Below are 21133 nucleotides of genomic sequence, written 5' to 3' on the forward strand. Positions count from 1 at the left end.
TTTATGCATGGTGGCAATGTTTGCTGATTTGAAAGCAGATGGCAGATGACCTTGAGCAAATGAGAGGGTGAATAGAACAGAGAGAGGGTGAGCAAGAGCAGAGGAGCAGGTTTTTGGACATGTGTGCTGATGCCGTCTGGACCGGTTGCAGAATCTGAGTCGAGATTTGACAGCAAACTCTCCACTTTGTCAGAGGAAAAGGACACAGAGTCCAGGGACAGTTTGGTGCAACTGGGTAAGGTGGGTTCAGAAAGTGATGGGTTTTGGACACAAGATTTCGATGCAAACACCGAGTTTAGGCATTCAGCCTTTTCACGTGTGGTATCAGCAGTGTGGCCATTTGAGGTGAGGGATGGGATGGAGGGGGGACATACATCACAAACGGACTTGATTAGACGCCACCAGGATTTGGAGGAGGGAGAGAGGTTTGAGAGTTCATACTTGAGCTTCGAAAGATGTTGTTTTTTTGGCTCTCCTGAGTGCAGATACACCCTTGTTCCAAGCTTTTTGGAAGGAACTGAGATTACCCTCAGTTGGCTTTTGTTTTCCACGAGGCAAAAGCAAGTTGTGTCAGTACAACTGCCTCGCCACAAGCTTCACTGAACCATGGGCAGGAGGAAGGGGAGGACAACTGAAGACAAGAGGGGATAAATCTGTGCATGAGGAAGAGCAAGTTTCTTTGAAAGAATTCCCAGGATGAGTTGATGTTGGAGAAAGTCGTGATGGGAGACCAGTCTAGAATTTTGATGGCTTCTTGGAGTCACCCTGCCAGTCGGCTTGAATGAAATGCCAGACTCAACGGTGCCGAAGTGGTTCTCTGATTAAAGCCAGAGAGATGTCCACTTTGACAAGCACGTGGTCAGAAGAATTGATTGTAGCGGAGGAAGAACAGCAGATATTTTCAGGGAAATTTTGTCAAAATCTGATCCAGAAGAGATAGAGTACCATTGGTTGAGATCTGGTTCGAGAAGTTGACTGATTGAGTCAGTCCCAATGAGTCGCAGAAAGCTTTTGCTGAAGTGCCATGACAGATGACAGAGGTACTCACACCTCGACAACTGGCATGATGACAATTGAAGTTGCCACATATGAGGAAGAGAGAGTTCGGATGAGAATATAGAAGTTGGTCCATGTTTTTGGATAGTGAGGTGTAAATGGAGACATCACTGTCTGGTGAACGGTACAGTACACATATAAACATGAGATGGGAGTGGAGGGAAGCCGTAGCCTAAGGTATTCCTGGGGGTGTGGGGGAGTGAGGGCAGTGCATGGAGAGTGAGGAATAGAGTCTTTGATGAAGAGAGCAACTCCTCCACCAGAATGAGGCTCAGGTCTATCATACTGGAGGAGGGAGTAACCAAGGAGAGATACTTGGGAGTCAGAGACATCTTGAGGAAGGACAGTTTCTGTTAGGCAGATTACGTCTGGTTTGTCAGTCGCAACCTGTATGGAAAGATCTGTAAGGTTTGAGTGAAGGCCCCAGATATTTGAGGTCCACTCTGTTGATGAAGAGGGAGGGGAGGAGGCTTTGGGGGCAGGGGATGGGAGGGGAGGTGGAGGGTATGACAGGGGAGGATGGGCGGAGTTAAGGAGAGTTGTTGAAAGAGTGTGGGGGATTGCAGAATAGCTAGGGGAGGGGCCATATGAGGAGGAGAAAAGGCTCTGTGGTGCTGGGGTTGCGGGGGTGCAAGAGAGAGAGAGAGAGGGCAGAAGGCAGTTGAGGATTTGAGGAGGTGGAGTGATGAGATGGAGGTGAGAGGGCAGGGGAAGGAGGGAGCTTTGTGGATAAGAGGGGGACAACTTTGAGAAGGGGGAGTGAAGGGGGTGAATGGTGGGAGAAGGGTGAGTGGGGAGAGTTGAGGGAGAAAGGTGAGGGGGGAGTTTTTGAGAAAGGTGAGATGGAGGCTTGGAGGGAGAAGAGTGTGATGGTTGTTTTGAGGGTGAGGAGTGAGGTGGGTGAGTTGGCACTGAAGTTGGAAAAAAAAAGAGTAGTTGATGGAAAGTGAACATTTATAGCAAACTGGTTTTTTTTTAATTTTTCGGTCAGAGATGCGATTAAAGACATTTATTGAGGGATGCAATAAAGGCGAATTAAGATAATGGAGAGAAGAAACGCTGTAACAGTTGGATTTTTTTTAGGCAAGGAATGAATGAAAGGTCGAATTGAGAGCAGTCTGTTTAAATAGTAGAAGAGTAGTGCATTATGATACAGTAAAGAGTACCACATGTGTGAAAGAGGAAGATGAAGCATTATAAGAGATCGTTTTTGTTATTATTATTGTTTGAGAGAGTTTTCATCAGATTAGGTAATGGAAATGTTGTAGAAAAATCGTGAGGTGAATGCTGAATTTGGATTGGGAAACACGGGGGGTGGAAACAGATCACACGGTTACGGGGAGAAGCACGTGGCTATGGGAGGTGAAAAGTCAAAAGTAAATTTATTTATTTTAAATAAGGATTGTGTAACATTCGGAAAAGTGATGGTTGAAGTAAAATCGTGGAGGTGTATGGTGCATTTGGAACTGTAAACGCAGTGTGAAGCTGCTGGGTCGATGAAACATATCAGGAAGAGGGTGAAGAGAGACACGTGGTTACAGGAGGTGAACAGATCGAAAGGATAAAAGGACGATTATTAATTTTTGATGTATTTTTGAAGAATAGGGTTAGGTAAGAGTTCGGGAATTGAAGGTTGTGGGATGAAATCGTGAAGGTAATGACGAGAGTGGGTCAGCTCAAGTGGAATAAAGATGGTGTGCTGGCAGAAGGAGGAAGAGGAAGAAGTCGAGTAATAGGAAGAAGAAGAGTAATTTGAAGAAGAAGAAGTCGAGTAATAGGAAGAAGAAGGGTAACTTGAAGAAGAAGAAGAAGAAGAAGAAGAAGAAGAAGAAGGAGGAGAAGAAGGAGGATCGGGACTCATGGGTATGCAAGGAGAAAGGTGGGGGTTTTTCTGTTTGTTTTTTTGATTTAAGACAAGAAACAGTGTTTAGTTGGGAGTGGTGGGGCCATTGGGAAAGTGGGGAAAATAGGAGTTGAAGGTAACGGGGAGAGAATACAAATAAAAACGATCATACACCTAGTTGGGAAGGATGGGTAGGCCTCAAGCAACCGGTAAGACAAGGTCGACAAAAACTCACAAAATAGCACGATTTATGTAACAAAACTGAACTAGGACCACATAGAAACATGTTGGTGAGAAAATAAACAGTTAAAACGGGACAAATATTGACCGGAAACTTAACTTTAAGAAAGTCAGCAGAGAGCCCTGAGAGACCCTGCCATCACTCCAAACCCAGAACCAGAAGTTTCTTCTCTATGTTTTCCTGTTGTTTTACAACTTTTGAAACCAACTCTTGATGTTCCTTAAATCTTCTTGCTCGTTCTTTCGTATCCATTTATTTATTGGAAAATATCATTTAATGAATTGCAAAGGTCAAAAGGGAAATTTTCCTTTTCTTCATCATTAAAGTAGATTTGTTTTTTTTAATTGTATACCTTGTCAAGGCTCATATGAGAGCTAACACAGAACGCACAGCAAGGGGGGGCATGATACAAGAGGGGCAGGAGAGGGAAGGACAAAACATTGGGGAACAGAGACATTAGGAGATCTGTGGAAGGGAGAGGGATCGGGCGGGGAGCATGGGGAATACAAGATGGACATTACAGGGACTTTCAGGAAGGAAAGCAGGGAATTTGAAGGAGGTGGGCTTGGGGTGGATTAACGGGGTTAGAAAAGATTGAGGATTTGGAAGGGGGACGATAAGGGGTGGTGGTGATGGTGAACAGCTGTTTTGAAGGCCTGGAGGTGCCCATTCTACCGAGTGCCCATTCTAGTTATAACATGTCATTTTGCATTGTTGTATATTTGGGGAGTGTTGATATCCGATAATCTCAAGCTTTCTTGTTCTTTCTCTGTTAAAAAGGATAAAAAGTATGAATGTTGGGGATTTTATGAATTTCTGCTTTGTTTGCATCGACATTTTAAAAATAACACCAAAATATTTGCCTATCAACCTTTTTACCTTCGCAAACTTCGTTTGACGAAGGTATTGTATTGACCCCTGTGTATTTATTTATTGGTAAATATGTGTGCGGACAACATTGCGCAAAAACTGCTGGACCGATTTGCATGAAATTTTCAGAGATGATGTGCAGTTACTCAAGGATGCCAGGCGAAGCTTTTGGGAGCGATCGGATCAAAGGTCAAGGTCAAGGTCACAAAAAGGTCAAAATCGTTTTTTTGCGATTAAAGTGTCAATTTTGTTCCGATCTACATTAAGTTAAGTCCAAAATGTTCAGTATTCAAATCCCGATCCACTGATATAGCGTATGGTATAGTGTTTGCAACCCTAGTTAGTCTGTGGAAGTCAAAGGTCAAGGGTGTCACCAAAATGGAGTTTTTGATTGGGAAGCGTTGTGGACAACATGACACAAAAACCACTTCGCAGATTGTCATGAAATTTTGTGGATGTGTTTGGCATCACGAGAGGACAAATCAATTAGATTTTGGGAGCGATTGGATCAAAGGCTAAGGTCAAGGTCACAAAAAGGTCAAAATCGTTTTTTCGCAATTAAATTGTCAATTTTGTTTTGATTTACAGCAAATTAACTCCAAAATGTTCAAAATTAAATTCCCCATCCTCTAATATGACATATGGTATAGTACTTTTGTCACCCAAGGCAGCGGTTGGGGTCAAAGGTCAGGGGGGTCACACAAATTCACATTTATATCGGAAAGCGTTGTGGACAACTTAACGCAAAAAAACAAAACGCAAAGAGGCTTTAATTGTTTTGGATTTGTTTGGCATCATGAAAGGACAAATCCATTAGATTTTGAGAGCGATCGGATCAAAGGTCAAGGTCACAAAAAGGTCAACATCATTTTTTCATGATGAAAACAGTCAATATGTTTCCGATTTACATCAAATTAACTCCAAATTGTTCAGTGTTCAATTCCCCATCTTCTGAAATGACACAAGGTATAGTACTATTGTCACCCTAGGTAGCGGTTGTGGGTCAAAGGTCATGGGGGTCACGAAATGCATATTTGTATTGAGATGCGTTGTGGACAACTTAATACAAAGGTAACTAGTGGCTGCGGCGAAGGTATGCGCTCTACGAGTGCCCGTTCTAGTTTACTCATTGTTGTAACCATTCCTTTTGTGCCATGAGGCGCATAGGGTTGCCAAGGCAGTTTCATTTTTGCTCAGGAGTACATTCCTGGACAGGTCGCCACTCTGACACAGCATACTTGATGGCTTATTACCCCAGTAAGCTGGTCCTCAATTTTCTAACCTCAGAGGGTCACTGAGTCAACCCACCTGGTGTTATTTCAACGAGATGACAGGGGCTCAAACTCAGGACCCTAAGATCTTTTACTCATTATTGTACAGCATTTTTGTACCAGCCACATGAACCGTCATTGTTGTACAACAAACTTAAATGTGTTATTGGGCTTCCTAAGTAATAAAAAAAATCAATACTATAACATTGGGGATTCAAGATATCTTCTTCACAACAACCCCCAACCAAAGTTGTGTTCTGCAGCAGGGGTGATGCGTTTATAGCATGCAGTAAAGCTGTTGTACTCATCTGCTGTTAGGTCGTGAACATTAAAGATCCCATGGTTTCCTTCGAGAAGAGTTTACATACATGTTAATGTGCCAGAACCTCAAACAAATTCCAAACTTGACGTTATCTTTGTAATTGTTGTCGGTGACCAAATGCGAATGGTCTTCACCTATGCCTTAATTGTGACCTTTTCCATCAGGTCATGGACTTACTGATGAGTGGTGATGATCACCTTCATATTTAAAGCAACAATAATTTTGCAGTTGTGGTAATTCAATGTTTCAGTCTGTAGCAACCAGCCTGACCAGCCGTGGTGGCGTAGCATTCTGGGTGGTTGGCAGTTCAAATCCCGCCTGAGTTATACCAAAGACTTTATAAATGGAACGAGCTGCTTCCTTGCTTGAGGCTCAGCAATTGAAAAGGATAGTGTGCAAGGACAAACAACGATAGGGTGGGAATAATATTACAAGTTTTGATGGGCCTAATGGCTTCCTCCTGCGTCGAAGTTCCCTGTAAGGGAACTCGTGTTATTAATGTGGTTGAAGGACTCCTTTTTTGCCGAAGTGCATTTAGTCCATGAAAGATTTTTTTTTTGTACACCTTGTCGAGGCTCGTATGAGAGCTAACACAGAACGCACAGCAAGGGGAGCATGAGACAAGAGGGGTGGGAGAGGGAAGGACAAAACAGTGGGGAACAGAGACACTAGGAGGTCTGTGGAAGGGAGGGGGATGGGGTGGGGAACATGGGGAATACAACATGGACATTACAGGGACTTTCAGGAAGGAAAGCAGGGAATTTGAAGGAGGTGGGTTTGGGGTGGATAAATGGGGATAGAAAAGATCGAGGATTTGGATAGGGGATGATAAGAGGTGGTGGTGAACAGCTGTTTTGAAGGCCTGGAGGGAAGAATGGGGTTGAATAGAGTGAGGGAGTTTATTCCAAAGGCGGGAAAAAGAGGAATGAAAGAGTGAGGCTGAGCAGCGATTCTTGATTTTGATAGTTTTACCAGAAGGGGGTTGTTTCCAGACCTTAAGCGCCCTGCGGAAATATGGTGGGGACAAATCGCAGACACAGCAAGGGGGGGGGGGGCGAGACTGGAGAGGAGATGATAGAAGACAGAAAGACCACCGACCTGCCTGCGGTGAGAGAGTGAGAGACCCAAAGACTCAGCCTCATCATGGGAGATGCCAACGATCCGAAATGCCTTGGTTTCCACAGCGTGAAGACAAGAAAGGTGGGAGGCAGGAGCACCAGCCCAGAGGGGAGAGCAGTACTCCATCAGGCTGCAGACCAAAGCTTTGTAAGTGGTTAGGAGCTCAGGTGGGCCGAGGAAAGACTTTGCACGACGGAGGATTCCCAGTCGGCGACTGGCTTTGGAGGTCAGGTTGGAATTTTAAAATATCGTGTATAAAGGATTCTTTTGTAAAATATTTGTGAAGGACTCTGCATTTGTATGACCACTAGGGTCGCACAGGTTATAGACACATGCTTGGTTCCTATATATATATATATATATATATATATATATATATATATATATATATATATATATATATATATATATATATATATATATATATATATATATATATATATATATATATATATATATATATATATATATATATATATATTATATTATATATTATATATAGGCCTCACCTCAATGCAAAGCCCCTCAGACTGAAGTTATGGTCCAGTGCAAAACAAGCGCATCAAAAAGCGATTCCATGACTATGATTTTCATTCGCCTGTTCTGAGTTCTTCGCACACACACGCATTACGAAATGCCCCGCCGAGGGGCCGCTAAATTGAAATGGGCATCATTCATTACGGGCCTCATTACGGCTGTGCGCGCCGCCGAATGGACATTGCGTTAGCGGTTTTTTTCCTCCACACAAATTTATGTCTTCTCTCGGCCCGTTAACGGCGCAGCTTGATTAAAATTATCGAGGAAGCGCTCGGGCTGGAGCTACAGTAAGTGGCGCGTGGGTCTGGAGCGCCGCGCAATCGGGATGCTCGGCGCAGATTTATGAAAATTGGCCTCGAGGTTTGTGTGTGTCCGGGCGGAACGGGACGGGAAAGCAGCACTTTGGCCAAGAGTGTTCAGTCGTCATCGTGCAAACATTGCTCTTCACGTGACAGATCTTCCTTCCTTGCTATACCTTCCCAAATCGTATGCGCCGACCTCTTCCCAATCCGGAGTTTTGAGTCCGACGCAGGTCCGATGATCATCGGCACTCTACGGAAAGACCACTGAATGGTCCAATATTAACAAATACTTTTTGATCCCCCCCCCCCTACTGGTGGTCTATGGAGCATGACGTGGTGTTTTTCATTGATAGACTGTTTCAACGGTTATTGAGATGGAAAAGTCATAACCAGCCTCGGTGGTGTAATGGTTAGTGTCTGCTTTGAGTCTGGGAGGTCGACAGTTCAATCCCTGGCTGATTTATACCAAAAACTTCATAAATGGTTTGAGCTGCTTCCTTGCTTGATGGTCAGCAATTGAAAAGGATAAGTTGGTGATAATAGCATAGGCTTTGATGGGCCGAATGGAGTCCTGTGTTGAAACTCCTTCTTCGGGAACTCCGATTATAATCCGATTATAATCGAATAATAATTATTATACAAAGTGTGGCAAAAAGATGGGACACGTTTGAAATGGAAATGTCTTTTAATTACAGAAAAATTTTGTCCAACTCTATTAACATTTATAAAGTACAGACATTGTAATTTCTTCAGAATACACTGGTTTTTCAAAATAATGTCAGTTAAATGCCCCCCTTGGTGGGTAACACACTCTGCCGTTGTGGTGCACATGACCCTCACAACGTTCACAAGAAAGTGAAGGTTATGTGGGATAGTCTGAATTTCACTTGGTACATTTTCGTTTCGTTTCAGTTCATTGAATGTGTGTGGCCTGTTCCTGTACACTCTGCCTTTTAAATACCCCCCACAGGACATGATCAGAAGATCCTGGAGGTCGATTCACATCTCCAAATCCGGAGATCAGCTTTCTAGGAAAATGCTCTCATGACATTTCAATGCAGAGCCTTTCAGTGTGGCATGTTGCTCCATCATCTTGCTTCATGGAAGCTTGCCACACATCTGTTTATTACTCTTCTTGACGGTACGCCACAAACTTTGAAATGTCTTCTGAATTCTCTTTGTGCCAAAATTGTAGAATATCTATGGAAGGAATACTGCTCAACCACAAATAATAGTCGTTCACGTGTCCAGTTTGCTATGCCTGAGGATTGATTTAAAAAAAATTTAATCTCCAGTTTGTCTGAAACAACCTGAAAGAAAAAAACAATAATTACCTTCTATTATCATAGAATTCCTCCACCCTGAAATCTGTCCCATATTTTTGGCACTTCTTGTGCATTATTATAATAACAGAAGATGGTCAACCCAATAAGCTCTACTCATAAAGGATATTTGGAATATATTGTTATGGTATCGGCATGCACCGGACACATGAGGTGCGTATTTGGACCCACTGCCATTACCGACCCCAAGGCCCCCCGAGACCACGGACAACTCCACGGCCTGAAGGGATGTAAACCTCGGACGCTGGCAAAAGCAATTACACTGAGCAGGGTTCTCGCATCCACAGCCGCATTACCTACTCATTGGTACAACTACCTGAGCTATAGTCCACAGCCTCAACGTACAACTGAGTATTTATTATGGCTGAGCAAAACAGTGAGTGCAGCGTTGACCAATCGCAGCACCAATCGGTGGGGCAAAAACTTCCCATCTATCTATTATGTACACGCTATATCAGATCAATGAAAGAAAGGAAAACCGAACAAGTTTGAAAGATATTCAACAAGCAAATAGCAATTCTTCATTCACACAAGCAAGGTGATAATTATGAAGCACGTATTTACAAAGCAAGTAATCAAGCAGGTATTTACAGGCAGGTAAAGACATGGAAGAGCAGGTATGGTCAGGTATGGGAGCATGCACCGGAGCAGCATGTCGCTATGTCCACTTTCTGCCGGTACTCCAGGGGCCTTCATCTGGCCATCACATCCCCATCTTCTGAGATGCCGATTAATCTGCTGCAAACACAAGGCATGTGGTCGGCCCATTGGCCTCCTCCACTCACAAGGCTCCATCACTGAGAGAATCTGGTGAGCATGATCAGCGACAAGAAAAAGAGCCACATGTCCATACAGCCACAGCTGACACACACGGACTATGCAGGAAACAATTCTTATTTGAGTCTCTCTCAGCAATCGCTCGTTGGACACAAAGTCTGACCAGCGATAGCCAAGGATTCTCCGAAGAGACCTTGTACCAAAAGAATTAAGTCTCCACCTCAGATCCCTGGTCAGAGTCAGTCTCCTCATGAAGCACCCTGAGGCCCCCAAAAAGATATCCAGAGTCTCCGCAAAGATGACTGCATCATCTGCGAAATCAAGGTCAGGGAACTTGACATTCCCAAACAATGTACCGCAGCTTGACCTCCCCAGAATCCAGTCCATACAAGTGCTGAAAAGTGGGGGGCCACCTGATGAACACCTCTGATGTTCATCAGGTGGCCCTCTCACCCTCTCAATAATTATCCGAGCAAAGACCTTGTCCAGAACTGAGAGCAGTGTCACCCTCGGTAGTTGTTGCATTCCTGGTGATCACCCTTCCCTTTCTAGAGAGGGCCAACAGGGCCCCTCTTCCAGTCAATTGGGATGATGCCTGTGTTCCAGGAAGAGCACAGAACTGCATGGAATGATGTGAGTGCAGCATTTCCATCAGCCTTAAGAAGTTCATCATGGATGCCGTAGATCCCAGGAGCTTTACCCAATTTCAACTGGTTCACGCAGCCTGTTTCCACAAACGAAGGTGGACCACAGTTGATTGGAGTGTCAACAATAGGGATAGTAACACCCCTGACAACCAACTCAACAGCTAGTGGATCAGCCTGACATAGCCACTCAAAGTAAACGGCCCAGTGAGCCTTCATTTCAGACTCCTTTGTCAAGACCCCACCACACTCTGTTCGAACTGCAGTACACCAAGGAATGTGCTTTGAGGAACGCAATGTGCGAATTGCCCTAAGTAGGACGAGAATCACTTGACCACAGGTGATGCTCTAACCCTTCACAGATTCCTCCCACACAGGCCTCCTTGTCCACCCTTAGCGCACGCATAGTTTTTTGCCTCAACTTCCTGTACAGCTTAGCTCTGATATTAAGCCTGGCCCTGCGACTCTTCTCAATGGTATTCAGTGTCCCTTGGGAGACAAAGTTCTTCTTTGCCTGATTGTGAGTTCCAAGCCATCCACCAGCAGTATCAAGGAGGGTATTCCTGAGGCACTCCACAACTCTTTAGGATTCCCCACAGCACCCAGACCTCCAAAATCCACACTCAGCCTGTTCACAAATTCCTCAGCTACCCTCTTATCCCTGAGCTTGTCAACATCCAGCCTATGCTGGGATGGTACCATACTCCTGGATTTAAGATGCAACTTCAGAGATGCTACAACAATCCTGTGGTCGGTATTGAGGAACTGGGTACTCCGATGAACCCTGCAGTTCTGAATCATCCTCCAGCGACCATCAACGAGAACATGCTCAATCTCTTTTGCCACACCATCAGTGTTGGAATACCAAGTCCAGCGATGAGGCTGTGGGCTCTGAAACCATGAACCAGCCACCCGAAGTCCACAACATTTTGCAAAGTCATGGAACTTAGTGCTATTGTGGTTCACAGTTCCATATCCATGGGGACCAACACATGTCTCATAGCCATCCCTATCAGTGCCAGTTGATGCAGTGAAATCCCCCAAGACCAGAAGAATATCTCGTCTGGGGCACTGATCAACTATGGACTCAAGCGCAGCATAGAATGTCACCTTCACTGAGAGATCACTCACCTCAGTCAGAGCATATACAGATACCAGGTAAATGACACCCAAGGAGTTTCAAATCCCCAGTCTTATAATACACTCGTTGACCAGTGTTTCCTCAATTATCATGGGAGTCCACTTATTGGACACAGCTACAGCAATTCCTTGGGCATCGTAACCATCAATGCGACCAGACCAGGGTCTAAATGGTCTAAACCGTCTAAAGGCTCAAGGGGTCGAAGCAGTGTAAAAGGGTTTAAGCAGGTCTAAATGGACTTAAAAGGTCCAAAGGGCCTAAAATGGGCTAAAGGGTCTCACAAGGACTAAAAGTCTAAAGGGTCAATGGGGTCCATAACTTCCAACAGTCCTTAAGTAATAGACGTAATTGACAGACGTAGTCATGGTCCAATAATATTGTTGTGGTTGAGGAAATTCGCAAACCACCATTCAGGTCCCGTAGGTGAGATATCTCTGTAAGTACATGTGTAGTTAGCCCAAACCCGTTGTTTAGAGGGAATAAATGTGATTCATTCAGGCTGCGACCCTTTAAGATAGCCGTTTTTCTGTTCTATCTTTATTTTGAACCAACCACGTCTCAACCGCCATCACACAACAACCACCAACCGCAACACCGCTTCACAACAACAACGCCAACAGCCACGACCTTTACCTTCACAACTCGCTCTCGCAAACATCGCATCACCACCATTCCAAGCGTCGCCATGGCCATCACCGCCACAATAAACCCTCCACCACCTTCACCTCTCCTCCTTCTGCCGCCATTCCCGCACCACTTGTGGGCACCGAGCGTCAGGCTGTCCTGGCCTCGTACAGGGCGCGGGCTGAGCCGCGGGTACAAAGAGCAGCCTTTCCGAGGGGAAGTCGGATCAGGAATGATACACGCCCACTTCCGATCCCTCCAATCATTAAGCGCGGGGCGATTTGGCCCCGCCTCCAGGCGCGTCGGAGTAGAATCGATATATGCAAATTCGAGGATCAGGGGAGGTTCACGCCCACTTTTCCTCCGTCCAATGGGCGAGCGTGGCTCCGCCCCCGAGCCCATCCTGATCCGGAAATTTGCATATGGATTCTCCTGCCGTACTATAAAGCGCCGAGCGCGGGGTGAATTCAGTCAGTTTCTCTTTCGGGCTCGGGCGAGTTGGAGAGGTGTGGCGGCGGCGGCGAAGTGTGGCAGTAGCAGTCAAGACGGGTCTGGAGGAGAGTCGGTCTGTCGGGGTTCGGAGTCTGTCGGGGAGCTGCAGAGAGGGGAAGCCGGAAACGTGGTCGAGGTCGCAGTGGAGTCGCTCGTCGCGGGACCCAAGCAAGCCAGCTATCCTCTTTCCCCAGAGCATCAACAACCCCCCCCTGTTTCCCCCCGCGCTGAGATAGTGCGAAAAGGGGGCCCCGTTCCCACCCCATTCCAAGCAGTGCCAACGAAACCCGTGGAGGAGCGCGGAGTCGGGGCACCGCCGCGACATTTTGCGGTTCATCCCAAGACGGGTAGGCTCCACGCGGTCTCGGCCCACAGCCCCATCTGCCCCCTTGTTGTTGAGGGTCGCCCGTTTCTTTTGCTTTTGAATATATGTATTGTCGGCGCCGTCTGTAATGTAAAACTGTGTAAGTGTTGTCGTGTGCTCGCGTAGTCGGTAGTAGATCTGCATTGTGTTTCTTTTGTTGCAATTGCTTTTGGTGCATAATTGTTGTAATTGTATGTGTGCTTTCCGTTTGCCACGGAATAAATGTGCCTTATGTTGAACTGTTTTTCCCGTTTCGCTTCGTCTTTTCTTTTATTGAATCTCCATCTTACTTCACGTAAAGGGTTGGTAGTGGGCTAAATACGCCCGATAATTAATCGGAACCGTCGAGGTTGACGATAACACCGCTCGGTTATCCCGATAGTATGGAACAGGTCGCTTAAAGTGGCCCAAGTCCGAAGTCGACCTGCGGCGAGGTGCGATCGCCCGGTCTACCCTCCATGTGGGTACTTAGGTAGGTCGAATTTGGTGAACAACCTTATCCCACGCGGGGGGCCGATTGGCACGATCGTGGTGAGGCCGAAAGGCCCACCCGTGACTAGTTCCCGGCGTTAGTCCGAGAGGGTCACGACGGAATTGTTCGTCCGGTGGGCGACGTGCCGCGATTCGAGTTACGTGGCCGCTCGCACGCCGGCGGGCGTGAATCCGCAACAATATGTAAGTAATAGACCTACTGGTACTCACAGTCCAACTCGCATTGAAACAGGATGGAATTAATGGGCATACTTACATGGGTCGACCAAGGTTTCACCGTACGCCCATATTTTTCGGTTTATATACAGTATGTATATATATATATATATATATATATATATATATATATATATATATATATATATATATATATATATATATATAGTGAATCGGATGAAAATTGATGATTTATGTGACTTTTACCCTTGAACTTTTGACCTATTAATCAAAAAAACGGCTTGTTCTTGTCACCTAACAGACTCATCCACCTACTTTTGTCATGACTCGTCCACAACTTTTGAAGACAACATGCTCTTCATAGTTTTTGGCCCCATCTCTCAATTGTGAAGAATCACTTGAAAAACTCTCGGATCCGGATCTGGATTCGGATCTTCATAAAAATCGAATCAATTAGTCCTTGTCATACACCCAACATGTCCTCTAAATTTGATCTGAATCCGGCCACAACTTTTTGAAACATCATGCAATATCGTTTTCAGCCCCATCTCTCAATGGTGAAGAATCACTTAAAATTAAATAATTCTCGTACCTGGATCCTTATTCGGATCTTCATTAAAATTGAATCGATTTGTCCTTGTCGCACACACCCAACCTGTCCACCAAGTTTGGTCCGAATCCATCCATCACCTTTTGCGATGTGCTACATATCGTTTTTGGCCCTGCCTCTCAATGGTGAAGAATGCCGTAAAAAATGATTAGATCTGGATTTGGATCTTCACCAAAATTGAGCATTGCTGTCCTTGGCCAGTGAACTACATACACAAAAAATTTCAGAACGATTGCTTTAAAACTGTGGCCAAAAATCGTGTGGCAAACAAATAAACAGACAAACAAGCCAGTAGGCGGCGATGGGTCGCCGAGCATGGAAACTATAAGATATAGAGCAAAATGGATGTCATATAGCGGATGGGGAATGACCTTAAGATTATGCATATCAAATCTCATCCAGTTCCATCTACTGATAACTACTTGGTATCCATTTGAATGAAAAGTACTGAAAATGCAGTTTGAAATCGGAAATCCCCAGAGTTTGAGGGGTTCTGTGGGTGAACAAAGATCTAAATCGAAAATCCGGCTTGATTCTTTGTGCATAATGTATTCCATACGATTAGTGTGAATTTTCATGACCATCCGACCATAACCCTAGGAGGAGCAGCATTTGGCGCGAAGGCGCCTCCAGCTCTCGCATATTATCGATTTTTGCACTAATTGACCTTTGACCCCTGACCTTAGCGAAATCGGTCAATATGTCCTGAGGCAAAGTTGTAGTCCTCATTGAGTACTGTTACGTCTGAGGGGAGGGGTATGCATTCAAAGGGTAATTAGGATGTTTAATTACATATGCCATGCTGTTCGAATTGTACCAGGATCTTGATGTAATAAGTAGCAATTCAGTGGTGATAAGTTGTCTAGTAAATCTCCATTTCTTTAAGGGGGAAATGATAATTGTCACGTAATTAGATAGGGAGACGGGTTAGGGTAAGTGTGTATGCGTATCCCCTTTTAGTATTCCCTGTAGGCTTGCCGTGACATAACAGGACAGTGCTGCGGATGGCTCCGCCCCTTGATCACGATTGGCGGAAGGTGATGGCAGAGGGCCAATAAAAGGGCTCGATTGGAAGTGACGAAGACTCGAGTATAAAAAGGTTCTGTTCGGGAAAAGAAGAGGAGGAAGAGTCATAAAAAAGAAAGCGTCTGGTCGAGGCTGTTGCTCTCTGAGCGCGCTCTCTTGTTGCGCTGGTTCGTTCCTGGATTCATCATGTCTCGTGGCCTTGCTGTGCCTCGTTCCTCACCTCGGTTGGCTCTGGAGTTCTGCTAGAGTACGGGACCGAACGGCGGGCGGACCTGCCTCCCTTTCCTGCTCGCATCTTGGCACTAGAACTGGCTCCCTGGCGGCTGTGAGCGGACTTGGGCCTACACCAGGAGGTCAACACCACCAGGAACAGCAGCACGGTGGCTGGTTGGAGCTCACAGGCCGGAAACCGCGGCTCTGCGTGGAAGGGCTGACGGAACCTCGGCACCACCGTGTCTCCTGACCCTGACGAGCGCAACGCCAGCTCCTCCGGCACCAATCCAGTGACTGTTACGTCGACTCCACGGGCAAGCCTGACCACTAGCTACGTTGTGTGTGTGTGTGTGTGTGTGTGTGTGTGTGTGTGTGTGTGTGTGTGTGTGTGTGTGTGTGTGTGTGTGTGTGTGTGTGTGTGTGTGTGTGTGTACCTGGCGCCTTAGAGGGTTTGAGATTTGTATATCCATTGGAATTGTTTGTGTTTTCCCCACGCCCGAACCCACACCACCTCCCGTCGAATCGCCCCGGATCCCTCCTCTTGCCGAGTCTTATTATCGTTCTGGTTAGAGAAATAAACATTATTAACTCGGTCAAAAGCGACTCGTGCCACCTTCCTCGTCCCGTTTGCTGTAGAGCGATTAAAACCGCCATCTTTGGGTTATAAAAAAATAAACCGCCTCCATCGTTTCGGCTCATTCTACGTTGGCGGGATTGTTCAAGTCCCGTGGACATCACAGTACCATGAATCTGCAAAGTTTCATTCGTATCGATGTACTCACCTGGTCGCTAGTGGGCCTTCAATTTTCGCCAATTTTCACGCATACCCTAATTGTAGGGGGCGCTGCGGGTAAAGTATTCCATATATCACAAAAACCGGAATATATTTGATAGAGCATCACCTGTAGATCATTCGTGCCAAATTTCATAACCCTACGTGGGATAATGGCTTTCGGAATTGATTTCGCGTGAACGGTACCGATTTTGAAGGTTTTTCTGTTGTTGCGAGGGAACCAAAGCATCCCTAGCAACCACCACAATTTCCAAAGCACTAGGTCATAAGATGTACCTACCACCCGAGGTTGGTCAAAATCCGCCCACGTTTACTACCAATTATGCTGATGACAAACGAACAAACATCCAAACAATCATCCAAACAAACAGACAGAATTACTGAGAATAAGGGTCACCTATTTTGGCGACCCAACAGAAAGACAGACAAATGCTACAGGCCAACATACTTGGCAAAAAAAAAAATCGCCAAATAATAACAGACCAGACCAACCAATGTGAGTCTTCCATTTTGCAAGTACCAAACAGACAAACAGACAGGTGTGAAATCATAACCTCCGTCCACGTTCGGTGGCGGAGGCAACATCGTGAAAATAGAAATACATCGTTCTCTTGCGCATCACATCAAAACGGCTTCAGTTATTCCACAAATATTTTTTTTGCACACTGTTCAGCTTATTTGTAGTGAGGGCAAAAATATATAAAATTGATGGTGGCATGTAAAAGAATGAAGCTTTGAGCTCGAAGGAACTTCAGAGTAAGTAATCTGACAAATTTAGGAGCTGCTGGACATTTTGATTGTTCTCTTCGGCACTGGCTAACTCACGGCCTTAACCTGCCTGTGAATGCATTCACTCAATATGGCTGATGTGGACCATTCATACCTATCAGAATTTTCACGAGTATACGTACGTAGACTGTAAAATGGAGCCTTCTTACTCAGTAAGTCCCATAAAATCCTGGTGAAATTTACCATGAGCCGTCAGCAAGTTTGTACGTTTTTCTTTTTACACCTATCAAGTCTTCTTTTAAAACTTTTAATGTTATGGAAGGACAATCATTCCCATTTTATTTGTCCTTTATGCATAGCATGGGTAGGCTTCGGTTAAAGAGGTGATGCTACAGGTGACGTATTGAAACGATGTGAGAGGCATTCATGTATACATGGGGTTTAATGGCCCGATTTGATGTTCGTGGAATGAGTCACACTTGGTAAGCAAGAATGAAGTATTCTTTCACCTAGTTGCTTGTTGCTCTTTGCAACAAATCTATCATCTTCAAGACTAAGTGGCACTTAAACTTTATGGAGCAAATATCCCAAAATTAATTTTGCATTATGAACAGAGTAATTTTCCGAATTAACAATTGCTCATGACAACTTTGTTTGGCCCAAGGGTTGAAAAAGGGAGCTTTCATTCACAACTGAATTATCATGCGTACCGAGTACAAAGAGCTTTCATGCTTTCTGAACTCGTCAAATTCTTAATTTCCAATCGAATTCAGTGCTTGCAAGTATAGCCTTGAGGTATGCACACTCGCCTCTGAGCTGCTAGCCTGGGTTCGAATCACGACCCAGCTATAAACTGCTATCCCTGCCACCCTAGAGTTTCACAAGCACAGAGTGGTTCATCAATGTGTGTCATCCCTCGGATGGACGTTCAATTTGGTGTCCCGTCTACTGGCCTTAATTGGTGGATGCTCAAGATCCCATAGTATCCTTCAGCAAAAGTAGGTGAGCTACAGTCAGCACCCTGGCAAAATTATTCCAAATTCCTTCATACTCGGGCGATTATCCTGCGTCATAATGGTGACCATCCAAGATTGTAACCCCCGAGCCAATAAACTCGTCAGGAGGAACTGACGCTCTGTATACAGCATGGTACACAAGACCATAAGTTTTAAGTACCTGCAGTTCGTTTCTCCTTGCTAAAAGATAATTTCTCCCATGACGACGGTGGGTGCACCGTGTACGTGCTCCAGGCCACGGTCAAGTTAAATGCACCCGAGGCATAAATGTTGTCTTCCTGTGCAAAGTAACTGCACCATGCATGTAACATGGATATTATACGTCATCACTGGATAGACTTGCACTGACGCACTTACCTATTAGTTGTCTCATCTGTGTTTGATTCCTGACACTATAAACTACTGTCGGATTGTTGTTTCACAGTCAGGTCATTGAGTCCAAAACAATATGCTGTCTCTCTGATGGTTATTAAGCTTGGGAACTGTGTGCTAGCATTGCCTAGTGGATGCTGAATATCTCACATTGTCTTTTGACAAAGAGTTGGTGAGTTATTGCTTGCCCAAATTCCAAAAATTGTAGCGCTAACATACAGGCTGCTGCACTGCATCAGCAACACAGCAATGCTCCCGATCAATGATTCTACCAGCAGCCATGCTGATAGGTAGAGAACTAGAAGATTTCATGGAGGGGCTTTTCAGTTCTGTCTGATGCCACAAATCTGAATGGTCGGGGAAGTAATTTGAAGGAGATTTTCGGATGTCGTTGATCTATGCAAAGCATGGCTGCAGGTGACCATCATTTCTCTCAGGAGATTGGAAGTGCTGCTGATGCAGTGCCCCCTGTGGGTTAGATGAGGGATTTGGAATTTGGCCAGGTTGTTCATGATTGCTCGCTGACTATTCGCAAAAGTAAACTGTTATGTGGGATCTTTAACAATCAGAAACGAATGCTGGCAAACGAGAAGCCCAGTTTAACGTCTATCGGAGGGACAGCACGCACAATGATGCCTCACGGTGCATGCAAAACACGAAATGAGTTTTATAGCAGCTGAGCCTGGATTCAAAACCCAGGTGAGACAGCTAAGAGGTGAGTGGGCATACACTATCGGCTAGCCTGCCTGCCAAATATGAATGTGGATCATGTTGGAAATGTGAATATAAAGCAATGTTCTTTTTTAATAAATAGATGAACGATGCGCAGTCTATGCTCAAGCAGATTGTGTCGGAAGTACAGAATGGCTGAAATGTCTTGTTGCCACCTGGGAACAAATGGCATTCCCCCTTGTTGTTCCAGGTAGACAACTATGACTGGCATGAGTGAGTACACTGGTGAACTTGGGGTCACAATAATACACTGTATACAAGGACATATGTATATCTGGCATGATGGTTCAGAGGTAGCACATTTAACTTTGAACTGTGTCATCTGACCCGACTATAAAGTGTGCTTCATAAGTAGAGTGTTACATTGCAAACTGTTCCATCAATTGGATAGATGTTTAGTTAGGCTGTTGATCCTTGAGGACATTCCTAATTCGATCCGCCCAGGGTTAGTTGGGCTATGTCTGCTAATAATTTATTCAACCACATGATCAGCCTTTCTGCTATTTTCTCAACTTCCAATCTGAACCACAAGCCTGGTGTTGGCTTCACAGATAAGGTGGCGAGATTAAGATCTTCGGTTCATGAGTTTAAATCCCTGTTTGCTGTTGAATTAACACCAGATGGGGTTGATTCAGCCTGTCATCCTTCTGAGGTAGGTTAAATAAGTACCATTGTACTGGTTATCGAGGGCACGGCATCAATGGAACTGCTGTGCATCCAGAAAGTGATACAACCTGCAGCTACAGGCTGCACATGATAGCGAGCTATCTGAACCATGACACCAAAACTAGAATGGCACTTGTTGGAGTGCATACTTCTGCCAGGCTGAACAACTTACATTTTGTGTTCCACTGATAGATATGCATCCAGACCTAAAACAAAATCTAATCAGCCTTACTGAATATCGTTTTTGGCCCCATCTCTCAATGGTGAAGAATCACTTGACTCATTAAAAAAATTCTCGTTTCTGGATCCCAATCCGGATCTTCACCAAAATCTAATTAATTCGTCCTTGGCACACACCCAAGCGATCCACGAAGTTTCATTTGAATAGGTCCATCACTTTTTGAGACATTCTGCTCACAGACAAACAACCAAACAAGAAAATCGTCATGCAGAGCATGATACTTGCAAAATCCCTCAAACAAATTTGACCTTAAAAATAATTTGTGGTCGAATTCAATGACAAATGTGCAAATTCTCTTCAAATTTCAAGTCAATTGGATGAAAATTGACGATCTTAGAAATCTGACCTCTGGTAACCTTTTGACCTTTGTACCTCAACAATGATTGGTGCTTCAATTCAGTGGACTGACAGGCAGATCCTTTTCAAGTTTCAATTCAATTGGAAGAAAATTGAGGATTTTATAAATTTCACCTTTGTTCTTGACCCTTGTACAGTGTTGACCTTTTGACTTCAAAATTAATAGACTTCTTGTTTATAACAAATTCAAACATTTGGTTTCATGAAGATCGATTTAAAATTGTGACCTGTAGGCGATTCATATACAGACAGACAGACAGACAGACAGACAAACAGACAGACATACAGAATCACAGATCAGACAGACCAACCAATATGCTTGTGAATCTTCACTTTCACAAGTAACAAGAAAGATGTCATGCATAGCATGCTACTTGCCAAATCCAAATAAGCAATAGTTGGTTGACCTATGTTGACATTTGGACCTCAACATAATTGGTGGTTGAATTCAATGACCTGATATGCAAATACTGTTCAAATTTCAAGTCCATTGGATGAAAATTGATGATTTTAGAAATCTAGCCTATGTTGACCTTTTGACCTTTGGACTTCAAAAATAAATGGTGGTGGATCTCCATAACCTGATATGCAAATCCCGTTTAAATTTCAAGTCAATCGGATGAAAATTGACAATTCTAGAAATTCAGCCTCATTGACCTTTTGGCTTATTTTGACTTCAAAAATAATTGTTGTTGAATTCAATGACCTGATGACCAGAACTTCTTCAAATTTCAAGCCAATCGGATGAAAATGGAGGATTTTG

General features: G+C 44.6%; 1 long non-coding RNA gene across 1 annotated transcript in view; it reads left to right on the plus strand.

Annotated features, from left to right (window-relative positions):
* Nucleotides 1-2857: 2857 nt before the first annotated feature.
* The window catches only part of LOC147031402 (uncharacterized), a 126818-nt gene continuing 108542 nt past the window's right edge, over nucleotides 2858-21133 (plus strand). Inside the window, exons 1-2 of the long non-coding RNA XR_015051844.1 lie at nucleotides 2858-2935; nucleotides 8532-8702. This is a non-coding gene — a long non-coding RNA (uncharacterized LOC147031402). The remainder of the gene's footprint in view (nucleotides 2936-8531; nucleotides 8703-21133) is intronic.

This window comes from Eptatretus burgeri, chromosome 2 (assembly GCF_056783735.1).
Source record: "Eptatretus burgeri isolate ZD-2024b chromosome 2, Ebu_testis_v1, whole genome shotgun sequence".
Lineage (NCBI taxonomy): Eukaryota > Metazoa > Chordata > Myxini > Myxiniformes > Myxinidae > Eptatretus > Eptatretus burgeri.